The sequence below is a fragment of the Podarcis melisellensis genome, assembly GCF_964234715.1.
Source record: "Podarcis melisellensis genome assembly, chromosome: 6".
Lineage (NCBI taxonomy): Eukaryota > Metazoa > Chordata > Lepidosauria > Squamata > Lacertidae > Podarcis > Podarcis melisellensis.
In genome coordinates, this window is record NC_138538.1 from 51,663,768 (window position 1) to 51,679,072 (window position 15,305).

General features: G+C 42.7%; 1 protein-coding gene and 1 long non-coding RNA gene across 5 annotated transcripts in view; one reads left to right on the top strand and one right to left on the bottom strand.

The window, feature by feature from the left end:
• Window positions 1-15,305, bottom strand: part of LOC309371366 (phosphatidylinositol 3-kinase regulatory subunit gamma) — a 244,109-nt gene that overhangs the window by 120,323 nt on the left and 108,481 nt on the right. The gene's annotated exons all lie outside the window — the stretch shown is intronic.
• The window catches only part of LOC309371426, an 89,145-nt gene that overhangs the window by 71,984 nt on the left and 1,856 nt on the right, over window positions 1-15,305 (top strand). Inside the window, exon 4 of one of the 2 annotated variants that reach the window (XR_014169101.1) lies at window positions 5,899-6,006. The exons of the other annotated variant lie outside the window; for it this stretch is intronic. This is a non-coding gene — a long non-coding RNA (uncharacterized lncRNA). Of the gene's footprint in view, window positions 1-5,898; window positions 6,007-15,305 lie in introns of those variants that run through there. 2 annotated transcript variants of the gene reach the window in all.

Below are 15,305 nucleotides of genomic sequence, written 5' to 3' on the forward strand. Positions count from 1 at the left end.
CTGGAGGAAGACATGGAAATTACAGGTGCAACAGGCAGGAGGCTTTGGGACACCATTACATAGCCTCATAACTCCTGATTCGCTGACTCTGAACTAAGGTTGGGGGAGGATTTTGATTCACTCTGCAATTTGGAGCACATCTCCCCAGCCCACATCTGATAAACTGATAAGTATCAGATTGGGGGGAAGCAGGCAAGTGGATCAGATTGAATGTCTATAGATCCTTCTGATCACAGTCCATTCCTTCCTACCTTAAAAAAAATCAAAGCACACCTTATGGAAAAAGCCATATTTTCCTCCATACAATTACCCAAGAACTGGCAGCACATTGTAACCCATGCCTTATACTGTATTAAAGATCTGCAGCAAGTGCAGCAAGCACCTCACTTTCTAACTGGTCCAAGCAGTTTTTAAGAAAGAGAGAGAGAGAACCCACATACCACATCCTAAGTTGTTTTTAAATGTATTTATGAAAAATGTCTGCATTTATTTAAGGATTTCCCCCCCGGAAATGGACTTAGTCCTGTGCCCTCTTGGCACTGGAACTGACCAGACTTCAGTGGATCCATCCAATCCTACGCCAAATATATCTGTTGCAACACCCCACCCCATGCTTAAGTTACTGAACAAGTGGCAGTATGGATGGAACATTCTATGCACAGATGAGCTACTTCTCCTCTGTATCGTTCCGATTTTTAGTGTATGTGCTGCCAGAGCAAGCACTCACAGATGAGCTATTTCTAACCTTACAAGAGACAAGTAGCACTTGCCCCTGCCCCACCTTACTGGATTTTCTTCCTTCACTGTACCTTCCTTTTCTACTAAGCCTTTGGGGGAAAGAATCAGCTGTCTAGCCAATGGGGTTAGCACAAATGACTCCAGTATAACTTACAAAGAACCACTCACATAAACAGTTTGATAGAATGTTATCCTTTTCCCTGGAGGGCCTTCCACACCCTGGGCAGTGACACCCAGTTCTCACTTTCTTATTCATTAACTGCTCATAAAGCAGTCTGGAGATGAAAGTGCAATGTGGGTGCTAATCACTACTAACAACCAATAATTTAACCTCCGGAGGCTCCCTTGCAGCATTTTCCCAGGGGAGGGGAAGGCAGCCTAACAGTCACAGCAGGGGCTATTACCACCCACTGGTTGTGTAATAGGGAAACAATGAGATGGAAACAGAACTTTCACAGAAAGCTGCATACATAACAAAGTTATCTAGAAGTGCCAATCTAGAGTTCTCAGATTTAGTACATTTTGAACAGTTTTTTTTAAATGACAACTGTTCAGCTAGCAAAGGGTCACAGGCTGTTGTAATGGCTAAAAAAATTTAGGTCTCTATTCAGGGATTGTTCTGGTGTTTCACATTCATAGGCTGCAAATTTGCTGTGTTTCTGCACTTGTGTGTGGAATAAGTATTCTGGAATGGGTGATCCCTGTAATTTGGAGATAAGAGAACTGTGGACAGATCTCCAGAAAGGTTACAGGATCACCTTAGGGTCAACTCTCCCACAACTATGCATTTGCAATATTGCTTTTCAAAATGCATTCCATGGGTGTTAAAGCCAAATGCGACTTGCCATTTGCTTTCAGAATTGAACAGAGTTCCCAACATTTTAGCTACCAGGCAAATTGATGGTGTTTTCCCCTTTGGATGCTTCAGTGGAGTATTTTCTCTAAAAAGGACTGAAAGGTGGAAGAGTTTAATGTGGGCAATCTTTATCCATCCATTTCTGGCTGAATTTACTTGCACTCTTGCCTTGTGAACCTGCCCACCCATTTGTCGTTGGCATCCGTCTGTCTCAAAAGAGAAGTCCTACCTGCCCCTCACTTCCCTTTACAGAATGTGCAGAAACCACCTTGACTGCTAGACCCACTGTTGGTCTTGTCTGCTCAATCCACCGGAGCCTTATATGCAGGGGGAGTCCATAACTCACCAAGGGCTTGAGACCCATTGGCTAATCTCACCTAGTTTAATCAGCCAGTTGAGGCCGTTCCTGGGGTGGGGCCGCTGCCACATGCTGACAGTTTCTAGGAGCCATAGGTGAGAGCTGAGTTCAAGGTGGGGACCAAAGGTGGGCAGACATACCCCAGAAGGAGCATGACATGTCCCAGAACCGAGGTACTACCCTTCCCATAAGACCCCATATACCCCATCCATTTAAAACTTTGGATATTCTCTACTATAAGATCTATTTCACTAGAAGACTAAACCAGTGAGGATAGACACTAGAGCAGAAACTTCTTGCTTGTGGCAATTCTACTATGCAACTTCTTTCCATGAAAACCAACCCATCAACAACAACCTCACCTGAGCACAATACTAAAATGGTAAAGGGGAAAAAATAGAAGCATCTTTTATTGTAGGCATTTGGGGGGCTCTTTTGCCTTAAAAATATCATTGATGAGTTTTCAGTGGAGTGATTTTTTTTAGATAATTGTTTTTCTTATATTTATGCTTTGTATGCCAATACTTTGTATACCATTTAAGGCCTCCTGAATAGGAAAAATTTTAAGTCTCATAACTATCTTAGTAGCTCTGTGGTTTTATGCAGAGTTGGGACATTTGGCACCTACTAATAGGTTAATCTAAGAGTGGGGAATGTGTGGCTTACCAGATGCTGTTGGACTCCAACTCCCATCAGCTCCAGCCAGCATGGCCCTTGGTCAGGGATGGTGGGAGTTGTATTCCAACAACATCTGGAAGATACTTGTAAATAAATGAAAATATTACAAAATCCCACTAAACGTCCAGTGAATTCTTTCCAAACTGGATCAAACATGGGCAGATGCTACACCTCTGCAATGAAGTGAAATGAGCCTAACAATATATTTTTCTGAGAACCACTATGAAAATGATGGGGGTAGGACTGCCTTCTGAGTGTTGCATTTGGCATTACTGGTTTGAAAGATCTCCAGTAGCTCAGGGAATACTTGGCAAAATTAAATACATGCTGTCCACTGGCCTGTGTTTGAGGGTCACTCTCCAAGTTTCTCCTTTTTGTATATTTGCAAGATGTTTCTTCTATTACCAAAGTCTGCAGGGGTTCTGTGGCATGACAACAATTTCCACAGGTTTACAGCCCTCCACATTATTCTTAGGAAGACATGCTGGTTTCTCTCTCTCTCTCTCTCTCTCTCTCTCTCTCTCTCTCTCTCTCTCTCTCTCTCGGCAATATATGTAGAGCAGAGCAATGGAAAGAGGGTTGTGGAGCAACCCAAAACAACTGTTCCTTTTGTGTGTTGTAGAGCCCAGTTCTTTGGAAAACACACATTTGTTTCTTGTTGGGCAAGCTTGACAGCTGCTGACCCTTAGCTCAAAAGGTTTCCCATGCAAATAAGCCGTGTTTGCAAACTCATGGGTATTAGCACTGCTTAGCTGATGGTTCAGAGGGCCCGTAATCCTAGCATCTATGACACAGAAGCCCCTAATTGAGCTTTGCTGAGTAGGGTGAGTTAAGGCAAAGAGATAACTAGAAGCATCATAAATGCTCAAGCATCCCAACCAAACAATGGAGACAGCCAGGTGAAGCAGAAATGTTGGTTGCTGGAGCTGTCGTGCTGAGGGCAGCAGCTGCTGCTGTTTTCTATTTTGTTCCTGCCCAAGTCTGTACAAGTACTGCTCTTTAGGTGTGTGCATAGTTTGGAAATAGCACGGTTAATTGTGCAATGGCGAAAACTACTCAGATCCACCTGACAGAAGGGAAAGCAGGCTGTGGGATAAGTAAAGGGGAAGGAGCCATGCTGTCACAGTAGCCAGTCCAGATGCTTATTTTCCCATTTGGACACTTAAATTTTGCAATAAAAACTATTTAATATTATGCCAATATATACTGCCCACTCCCAGTACTCCTGTTGCTTCACAACGTAAAATGGTAGCTCTAAGGAGAAGAAGGCAACAATGGGTTTCTGGCACCATAGTTTTACTTACCAAGTACGATGGTCAAGTCTTGGGGAAACACACACCAACACAAACACCCCCCGGTTCATTATCATTATCTTATAAAACACTAGGAATAGCTTATGTAACATGCCACTCATCTTGTGCCCTGATCCTATTAGTGCTCCCATTTCTGGGTTTCCTAGGTTCTTAGGACATGCCATGCAGAATTTTTAAAATTCTCCTCTCTGCTTTTATTTTTAACCAAACCAGTGTGGATAGACTGTGCCCGTGTGGAGGAAGGGCAGGTTGCTTGAGGGTAGGCTGCTTAATCCCCACAACCTGGCATTTTCCAGCTCATCTTTTTCATCCATATGTGTGTTTGAGGAGGTGGGGAGATACAGAAAAGCTATGGAGACCCTGTTTTTTTTCCTTCCTGTTCCTGGGGGGAAAAAATCTCAGGGGATGGGGAGCTGGGGTGGTGGTGCTGATGATTGATTACTAAGCTGAAAAATAGGACCAAAGAGGAAATATGAAGCAGCCACGCTCTCTTTTCACTCTTTTACTACATGATGCCCAATCCTCTGAATGAAGTTGCATGCAATTCAATGAGACTTTCTCCCAATGAATGTATAGAGGCTCGCAGGAAGGTTAGAGCTGGAGCCTGTTTCACCTATTCTTGCTGTTCCTTTTCCCCTGAGGGCATTTCCAAGTGGTGACCACCCTACACTAAGCTTGGAAGGGGTTGGGGGCGGGGAGGAAGCAGAATCTTAGCTAGGGGAAAGGCAACTATGGGCAGCCTGGATTTTATTTTATCTTTTGCTAGGGTTGTCTGACGATACAGGACTGGCCCTTTTAATAGTTGTGTGGGAGAGGAGATGTTCAGCAGTTGGAAATTTTCCTTCCATGGCATTGTGGTGGGAGGAGATGGCCTCCTTGGTGGAAAGCTCCCCTCCTACACAACTATTAGGTTGTATCCAGACAGCTGCTTCCAGCAGTAACTGTAGCACTAAACTAGAAAGGTGGGGTGAGTGGGGAAGGAAAAATACCTCAAGGACGAAACAGGGACTAATTTGTGGGGGCAAACAATTCACTGAGAGGAGGGCTGCAGAGGCTCCTGTCTTAGAGTCTGGGCACAGTTCTGAAGAGGCCACAGAACTGGAATGCTCTGAAATGGAAACAATCATCCTATTGCTGTTTTACATTGAATGCTATTGTTCCTAATTTTGTAAACTGCCCTGGAATCTTACAATGAAGGGCAGCATATATATTTTACTTTTAAAAATAGACATGCAAACACACAATACAAAATTTACTATGCACAACTATCCTATATGCCACCAATAGCATATAATATATCCATATTATATTGAATTATTGCTATTTCAGTAGTGAGAACTCCAAATTAAAACTTTGCTTCATATAACGTATGAAGGAGAACCATAAACTTTCAAGCTATTCATGTCTTTTTTCTCCCCTCCCTTATTTTTGTACGGTCAGACATTTTTGTGACATAATATATCAAACAATGGAATAGGTTTATATGTGTAAATGTGTTTGAAAAGTTTATGCCTCTGCATGTGCCTTAACAAGAGCCAGTGGGGTGTAATGGTTTGTGTGTTGGCCCATGACCTGAGAGACCAGGGTTCAAATCCCCACTTGGGCATGAGGGTCACTGGGTGACTGCCTTTCAGTCTAACCTGCCCCTCGCGGTTGCTGTGGGGATTAAAAGAGGAGGGGGAGAGAACCATGTAGACCACCTTGAGCTCATTGGAGAACAAAAATGAGACATTTCTTGTACATGCTTAGCTGAATTTTGCATATTTCTCTCTTGCACACACAGTCAAAGAGTTATCTGGTCTTCACAAACCCAGTGGTGCTTTCTGGGGTACTAAAGCTGGGGGTTGTGCCTCCAAGGCAAAACCTGTGAGCTACAGCTGTGGCTTCAGCTCTACAGTCATAGAATAGCCCATCCATGATTACATTGCTGGTTTGTTTGGACTAGCAGCAATCAGGACAGCTCACAGATATGCAGCTTGTGAGTTCCATCATGAAGCCCTCCATCTGGAAGCACCCTGGAAAGGCCAGTCCTCTACTGAATCAGGCAACTCTTGTTTTTGCACGGCATATGCCTTCCCTCACTTGGAATGTACCCCAGGATTGTCTACCATATGGAGAGTTGGGAGGTGCACACTGGTTCATGGGCACTCAAAAAGCTCTCTGTTCAGCCATGATGTTTCTTCGCATTGTTCAGCTCAGCCTAATTGGTTTGGATGCTTAGATCTTCACCTAATCCTGTGTTTCTATCTTTCCCTTCCCAACTAGATTCCGCAGTCTAGGTTGCCAAGTTTTTAACCAGGGTATATATCTTGCATGGTTTATATGTTCCAGGGCACCAAGGCCACCTCCAAACTGTCACGGTTTTGCAGGAGGGATTAGATCGCATACCAGAAATTCAGGTTTGCACAATTAAAGTGGATTAAAGACCTGTTGTTCTGGAGGAACAATACATTTTTTAAAATTGGCTTTTTGGAGTTAAGAAAGTGAGGGGAAAATGCAATATAAAGTGTGTGTTAATGGTAGGTTAATGGTGGATTGACTGGAAGATATATTACTTTCCTGCAAATAAATCAGGATGGAAGCTCAATGAAGAGCAGGTGTCGTATAACCTCTACATAAACTTTGCATACGCAAACCAGGATGAATGCTCAGTAAAAAAGACTGCCTGAAAAAAGACTGCCTGAAAGAGCCCCCAATGAAGCTGCAGCCACTGCACCCTTCTGCATTGGTCCACTTGTTATCTCAAACCACAAGGGCAAGTAGAGGAATGGAGGAAGAGGCACAGTGGCTCCAGCTTCACCAGAGCACTTAAAAACCTGAGCTCTGCTCTGTGCTGCATCTGAGTTGCATGCAAGGTATAAGTTTACACATAAAGGAAGTAATATTAAAAATGAACAATAATAATGTGTATGTACTAATATTTTATACCAGTTTTATGTAAGCTGCCTAGAGATTGGGCGCCTTCCAGACGGTCATCATTTTGTGGGAGGGACTGAAGCACACACACTGGCATTGTTTGGTTTGCACAACCCTGGCACAACAAATCCACTTTAAGTTCAGAAGGAGACAGGTTTAACATTGGTTAAGAAAGTAAAATACCTGGGGGTTAATATGACTGCTAAGAATGTGACTTTATTCAAAGACAACTATGAAAAATGCTGGACAGAAGTGAAAAAGGATTTAGAAATATGGTCAAACTTGAAGCTTTCTTTGCTAGGCCGTATTGCTGCTATAAAAATGAATGTATTGCCAAGAATGTTGTTTTTGTTTCAATCATTGCAAATTTTGGATAAAATGGACTGTTTCAAGAAGTGGCAGAGAGATATTTCTAGATTTGTCTGGCAGGGCAAGAAGCCCAGAATAAAATTTAAAATACTAACTGATGCAAAAGAAAGAGGTGGATTTGCCCTGCCAGACCTTAAACTTTACAATGAATCAGCTGCATTTTGCTGGCTGAAAGAATGGCTGCTTCTTGAAAACACAGACATTTTGGATTTAGAAGGTTTCAATAATTTTTTGGGTGGCATGCATATTTGTGGTATGATAAGGTCAAAGCACATAAAGCGTTTAAAAACCATATTGTCAGGAAAGCATTGTTTAATGTTTGGACAAGATACAAGGACTTACTTGAAAATAAAACCCCAAGGTGGTTATCACCGATGGAAGTGAAGGCTCAGAAAAAGCTCAATATGGAGGCCACATGGCCGAAATATTGGGAAATTTTGGAACAAGAGGGAGATAAATTTAAATTGCAGAGCTTAGAAAAACTAAAAAACAAAGTGCGAGATTGGCTTCATTATTATCAAATAATGGAGGCATATAATTTGGACAAGGAAATTGGCTTCCAGGTGGAAAAATCAAAATTGGAAACAGAACTGTTAGATCCCAAAACTAAGATTTTGTCAAGAATGTATAACTTGCTGTTGAAATGGAACACTCAAGATGAAACAGTGAAATCTGCTATGATTAAATGGGCTCAAGATGTTGGACATAACATCATGTTGGCTGACTGGGAACAGTTATGGACCACAGGTATGAAGTTCACGGCATGTCGGCATGTAATGCCTTAAGAGAGAATATTATGAAAATAATATACAGGTGGTACATGACACCAGTCAAGCTTGCAACAATATATCATTTGCCTGATAATAAATGTTGGAAATGTAAAGAGACTGAAGGTACATTCTTTCACCTTTGGTGGACGTGCCCAAAGATTAAGGCTTTCTGGGAGATGATCTATAATGAAATGAAAAACATATTTAAATATACCTTCCTGAAGAAACCAGAGGCCAATTGGTCGACCAATTGGTGCCAAAGAAGGACAGAACTTTTTTTACGTATGCAACAACAGCAGCAAGAATACTCATCGCGAAGTATTGGAAGACACAAGATTTACCCACCCGGGAAGAATGGCAGATGAAGTTGATGGACTACATGGAACTGGCGGAAATGACTGGCAGAATCCAAGACCAGGGAGAAGAGTTAGTAGAAGAAGATTGGAAGAAATTTAAAGACTATCTACAGAAACATTGTAAAATTAATGAATGCTAGAAGGATGCTGGAATGAAGTTATGTGGTTTTAGCAGTAATGTTATAAAGGATTAAGTAAAAATGGATTGTTAACAGGTCAGAATGTAAAGTTACAATATATTAAGATAAATTAGCAAGAAGAAAAAAACAAATATGGAAAGGATTTGCTGAAATAACTAATTGAACTAGAATACAAAAAAGGGAGGTGTGAGGAGATCAAGGAAATAAGCAAATGAAAGATAAGACATGGAAAGATGGACCTGTTTTTAACTGTTTTTATTTTTTTTCTTTGTGTATTATGTATTTTTTGTTTTTGTTTTTCTTTTCTTTATTTCTGTAATTTTTTGAAACCCCAATAAATATTCTTAAAAATAAAAAAATAAAAAACACACAAATCCACTTTAATAAAGATACAGGAAAGCAACAAGGGAATGCACGGAAATGTGTGGGGTTCACACAACACCCTGCAAGCAAATTGGGATGGATGATCATTCTTGGTTTTGTTTGTAGGGAGGTTAAACAACAAAGACCAGGTGCAATCTAACCTCCATTAAAATCAGGATAAATGCTCAATAAATAGGTCACGAGGAGGAGCTCTTTTATCGTCATCATCATCAAGTAGTATATAAAACTTGCTAAATAATTATAATGATAATAAAAAAAATCTCAAGGAGATGTTCTAACACTCAGTCTGTGTTTCTCTCCAAAGAAAGCCCCTCCCCTCCCCTGCAGCACTCCTTCCACGTGGGTCGTAGTGCACCACACAAGTCCCACTTTGAGGCCGAGGACTGAAACCTGGCATTGCTGCAAGACACCAGATCACAAGCCAAACTTCTAATCCTGACAATTCCATGGCTTTGATGGGATCCTGGGAAAAGGGACGGGCTAGGATAAAATTCTAATCTGGGTGGCAGCAGGTCAATCGGGTAGCTCCGGTTTGGGTACTGCTCCAGTTTGTCAAAATATTGGCTCAGAATGTGGATCAGCTGTGTGACTGTGTCTGTGTGTTTTGAGGTTGGAGGCCAATCTTATACAAAGCCTTGTGCAGAAACAAAAAATAATGTTAAAAAATTAAAAATTAATCTACCGTGCAACATTCCCTCCAGGCTGAATGTCACAATGGCTCTTCACAAACGCCAGAATTCTAGAAGCAGTGATTTGTGACTTATTGGGCTCATATCTGCACCAGCCACATGACCCAAGCAAGAGAGGGATTTTGCTGTCAGCTCAGCAGTAGCTCTTCAGTTATCTGTTTGTTCCCCACCTGCCCCACGTTTACAGTGTTTGGGAATGCAGTGCTCAGGGAGGATTTATTTCTCAGCAATGTGCAGTGTTTAATTCCTAAGAAGAGAGGTGCTGAGGTTTGAGCCTGCAGGAGAGTTTGCCCTCTAAGCCCTGATTGACTAATTCCAGATGAGTTGCATCTAATTGTGGTTGTTATGAGGGCAAAGTTCTCTTTGGGAGTCATTTTGGACTCACAGCTGTCCATGGAGGCACAGGTCAAATCTGTGTCCAGGGCAGCTGTTTACCAGCTCCATCTGGTACGTAGGCTGAGACCCTATCTGCCTGTGGACTGCCTCGCCAGAGTGGTGTATGCTCTGATTATCTCACGCTTGCACTACTGCAATGCGCTCTACGTGGGGCTACCTTTGAAGGTGACCCAGCAACTACAACTAATCCAGAATGTGGCAGCTAGACTGGTGACTGGGAGCGGCCGCCGAGACCACATAACACCGGTCTTGAAAGACCTACATTGGCTCCCAGTACGTTTCCGAGCACAATTCAAAGTGTTGGTGTTGACCTTTAAAGCCCTAAACAGCCTTGGCCCAGTATACCTGAAGGAGCGTCTCCACCTCCATCATTCTGCTTGGATGCTGAGGTCCAGCGCTGAGGGCCTTCTGGCAGTTCCCTCACTGCGAGAAGCAAAGCTACAGGGAACCAGGCAGAGGGCCTTCTCAGTAGTGGTGCCCACCCTGTGGAACGCCCTCCCATCAGATGTCAAAGAGATAAACAACTACCTGACATTTAGAAGACATCTGAAGGCAGCCCTGTTCAGGGAAGTTTTTAATGTGTGATATTTTAATGTATTTTTAATCTTTGTTGGAAGCCACCCAGAGTAGCTGGGGAAGCCCAGCCAGATGGGCGGGGTATAAATAATAAATTATTATTATTATTATTATTATTATTATTATTATTATTATTATTATTATTAACAGGCTCAAAAGCTTTCTTCTTTATATTACTTCCCCTATTACAGGGCTAGGCATGAGAATGGCAGCAAGTTTTTAGGTCTTGAGCACTGGTGAGCTCCGCCTATATATATAACCCTAAATGAATGCTTCATGTGCCTAATTTTTGACAGTATTTATTTGCCTGTTACCTAAATTTATATCCTGCCTTCCCACACAGAAGTGCCCGAGGTGGCTAATAACTAAAAAATGAAATGAAAGCAATCCTGAAAAATATGTAACAGTATGGAGACAAATAGAGGTGTAGCCCCTACAAAACAGATCAATAACAGTGGCTGGGTAACCAGTTAAAGCAGAGAGAATACAATGAGTCCTAAAAACAGGCTTTGGACTTCTTGCCACAGGCATACATTTAGGTTGAAAATCACAAGACTTCTGGACCTTGCAGTTCTGGCTAGTTTTCAGGAAGGCTCAGTTCTTGGCTCAGTTTTGTCTTTTCCTTCGCTAAGTGCTATTTGTGTCCTCCAGCATCCCAACATATGGGTATCATTCCTTTTTTAAATGCATTTGTGCCCCCAAAATACTTTTGGAGGGGTGGAATTATCTTAATCTTTGTCCACATGCAGTGCTTTGCATTTTGTTTTTTAAATAATAATACCATTGCAATTTAATATCCTCTGGTTTTAGTGGGAACTACTCTTGAGTAAATGGATACTAACTATTTTTATATTTATGCTGGTAAGTTGTTTTAAATTGTTTTCAATATGGTGTTTTGATACTGTAACCCACCCTGGGGCCTTAGGTTTAAGGGTGAGTAATAAACAAATCAGCACAACATTGGCAATATTACTGCTAGAGCCAGGACAAAGAGTTGAATCTGGCTTAATTCAATAGATTAAATGATCCTAAATATATCTTATCAGTGGCATTATGGTCTCTGCACATAAAAGAAAACAACAGTCCTCAGGGAGCTCTTGGCACAGGGCCAACAATGCCCTCACCCCCCCAAATGGAGCAGAGCCCAGCTCTGCTTATGGTGCCCATAGTGTCAGCTGCCACACATTTTTTCTGCTGCCTCTGCTTTGGCAATAGTGGTAGAGCCACTCAGCAGTCTCCATAGATCTATGACATCGTTTACATTTTGGGTAGCTTAAAAATGGTGGGTGGCCACTGTGGGTGGAAGCTGCTTGGCTCCCATTCAAAATGGGCCCCCACTGTTGAAAAGCACTGAGGGAACTGGTAGGGATGGCAGTGAATGGCAGTGTGGCTGGGTTGGGCTGGGGCCAGAGGGGTCTTTCAATACCCTGGTGCCCTCAACCAGTGCTCAACCTTGCTGACTGCTGGTACTGGGTCTGACTCCGTGCACCTCCATTTCTCATGCCATAAGTCTGCACCAATTATTTTGGTGTCGAGCAATTTAACAGTTTCCTGAAGGATAAATATCTGCTTGCTCCCTCCAGCAGCTGCCCCACAGGTGTCAAATGCACCACCCGCTCACTTGCTTTCCACCACCCGATGCCCAAGCCAACCATGTATTTTACGGCATTATTCTCTTCCTTTGTAAAGAAAATTCTTCACCTTCCTTGCTGTGCAGAACAGATCAAATGTGACTGTTCAAGCACACATTCACCTGGTGCTAGAGTGTTCGCTGGCTTGAAAGAAATCCACAGCTAACGCCCAAATGTAAATAAAAGATCACTGGGAAAGATAAAAGAAACAGAGAAACAAAGAAGGTGCCAGTTGACTTGTTTAGCTCTCAATGCAGGTCTTGTTGTTGGCCTTTTTGCCAACCCGTTTGCATAACACGAGGTGCGGTCCAGATCTCAGTGCTTTGAGATGAAGACTTAGAAGCACAGAGTTGCATCACGCAGTACAGGCATCTCGTATTCCTGCCTCACTTATCGTGACTGTATTAAATTCTCCCACCTGGCTATATAAACAAGAGGTGTTTCTGTGACCTGACCCATACTACCCATATTTCTGTAGCTTGCATTTATGCTTCAGAAGGTGCTATTTTTAGCAAGTCCGTACATAGGTTTTCCACTATTAATTTGCTTGTTTGATATTATTACTTTAGGGTTTTAAGGAGTGTAAGCAGCCAAGGTTTCTGAAGAAGCTTTCAGGCACTTCCAAAGAAAAGACTTTGAGATGCCACGTTAATTAGGAAATTAGCAATCTTGTTCGTCATTCATGGGACAATGTACACTGTGTCACCCAACCACTGTGATGGGTGTGATGGTTCTGCAAATGTATAGAGATCTTCCAAAAAAACAAAAAACAGAGTGATCTACCAACAACTGCTCTGTGAGAAGGATTCCAATGGAGAGAGAGGGAGAGGCAGCTTCTCAACACCCACCACCACTCTACAATCAACCACCTTTTGGAAAGGATTTTAATTCTTGCAATTTAAAAATACAGAATTGAATATTACTTGTAAGCCACCCTTGGTAGGATTTATATCTGGAAAAGTGGCATATAAATAACTGAAACAACAACAAACAACACCGGAGGGACCAACAATGCAAACCCCACTCAAAATATTCTGGTTGCTTAGCAAGTTGGATTGCCAGCTGCAGATGGAGATTCCCACTGAGAATGCCCACATTCCTATTCAACCCTTTCCTTCTCCTCAGCGCCTCCACTTGTCTCACCCTATCAGGTCTGAAGTCTGAGAAGTTCTCGGAGTGGCGGTATTTGTCAGGAACAATTTAGCAACAGATCGGCTGACCAGCAGATGAAGGAAGGTGCACAGGATGACTTAATTGAAACAGATGGTTCTGGATTTTCAAGCAGGGGGACTTGAGGGAGGCAGGGCCAAGGCTCACCTGCATTTGATAGGTTACAGAAAGGTGCTCGCCCACTGCAGCTGCTCCAGGAATTGGCAGATTGGCTCAGTGAGGGGCATGGAATTGCCTTCCTGGTGACTTCAATGCCCAGGAAAGGGTGCTCACTTAGGGCCTGCTTGCGTTTTTGTTTAAGAAATACAGTCACCCTATAATGTTTTAAACTGAAACGATCAAAGCTATACTGGGTTTCAGTGCACAAGATTGTTAATGGCTATTTGAGGGAAGTTTCTACAGCCAGTTTTTGAAAATGAAAATGTAGCATTTCGTACCAAAGGTTTATATTAAACTATATCAGAAAAACAATAGCCCCTGTCTTTTTGGTCAGAGGAATGAAGTTCTTCAGAAAACTAAACTCAGAAGCAAACGTCTCTTCTTGTTTCCAGCAGAAGCTGGCTGTACAGAGTGCCAACTAGCTGGCCCTTGTGACCATCACAGAGACAACTCCCTCCTCCCACTGTAGCCTGCTATTCACAATTATGATTGGCTGGCCCTTTGGGTAATCAAGAAGCTACTCCCCAATGTTACAAAGTAGAAACCACCTTGGATTGGTTTAAAAACAAAAAAGTGCCAAATAAATGTTTAACTTCATAAACATGTCAGGCCCCTAACATATACATGCATATACACATACACACACACAGAGAGAGAGAGAGCGCCAGCCTAAAGCATGGGGAAAGACAGAAAATCAGTGTGTTTGGCACATGCATAATTGCAGGAGTTAAGGCAGAGATGTGTAGACCTTGCCTACAGCAGAAAAAAGCAATGCACTGGCTCCTGTAGGTAGGTACATCTGAATTTTCTCTATCTGCCTTTGCTCCCAAAATATGAGTCCTGGGAGCTAGAGGTCTTCCCATTTAGATTACAGGATGTGGGGTTCTAATTGCCTGCTTGGAATTACATGGAAATTCTCCTACAGGCCAAACTACACATGCACCATCGGTCACATGTAGTCCGCCCCCCCTCCGATGTATTATTTTTATAAATTGCAGCTTTGGAACCTGTAATTTGTAGAGGAAGACTCACATGGGGGAGGGGCTTTCTGCGCTTTCTCCTTCCACTTCCAGTGGTTTTCCTACTAAAATTGCCCTCTGTGCTGTTTCTGTCACCAGCAGGGGAAGATATATGAATACTTGAGGTTCTCATATTTAGCAGAAAAACTGCCTGTCGGGAAAGGACTAAGAATTGCCAATAACCCCTTGCATGAGTTTTCTGCTGCAGACGGCAGCCTCTGTGTCGGTATTTCTGTGAAGGGAAGGAAGGAAGCATCAAGTACATGCAACTGAGCATCACGTGTAGCTTGGTCCTAAAATAATATAAGCTTATGACTTCATCCTTGAGTACATGCCCAATATTCAATGGTGAAACCTCTTGCTACCAAATGAAGGACTTTATGATTTGCAATCTAGGGCTCTTGGTCATGATTGCTGGGTGGATGGGGGCTGTTTGAAATGGTGTATGATCTGTTTTCTGGGTCTTCCTTGAAATGCATTAAAACTGATTACATCGGTGGTTTTCAACCAGTGTGCCGTGGCACCTGGGGGTTCCTTGAATCAGGGGTGCCATGGTCAACACTTCTCTTTGTCTGTCTTTCTTTCCCTCCCTCCCTCTGATGCCCTCTTGCATCTCTGCCTCCCAAAGGCTTGCAAAGCTGTTTATTATGCAGTTCTGGCTATAAGCTCCGCAGATGAAAGGTGCCTCTAGGAGGCACCTCTCTTTTGGCATCTCAGAGACCAGGGGTGGCAGCAGCAGCTGCCAGAACGACTCCCAAGGAGAAAGGAGAGGAGAGTAGGCTGAGGG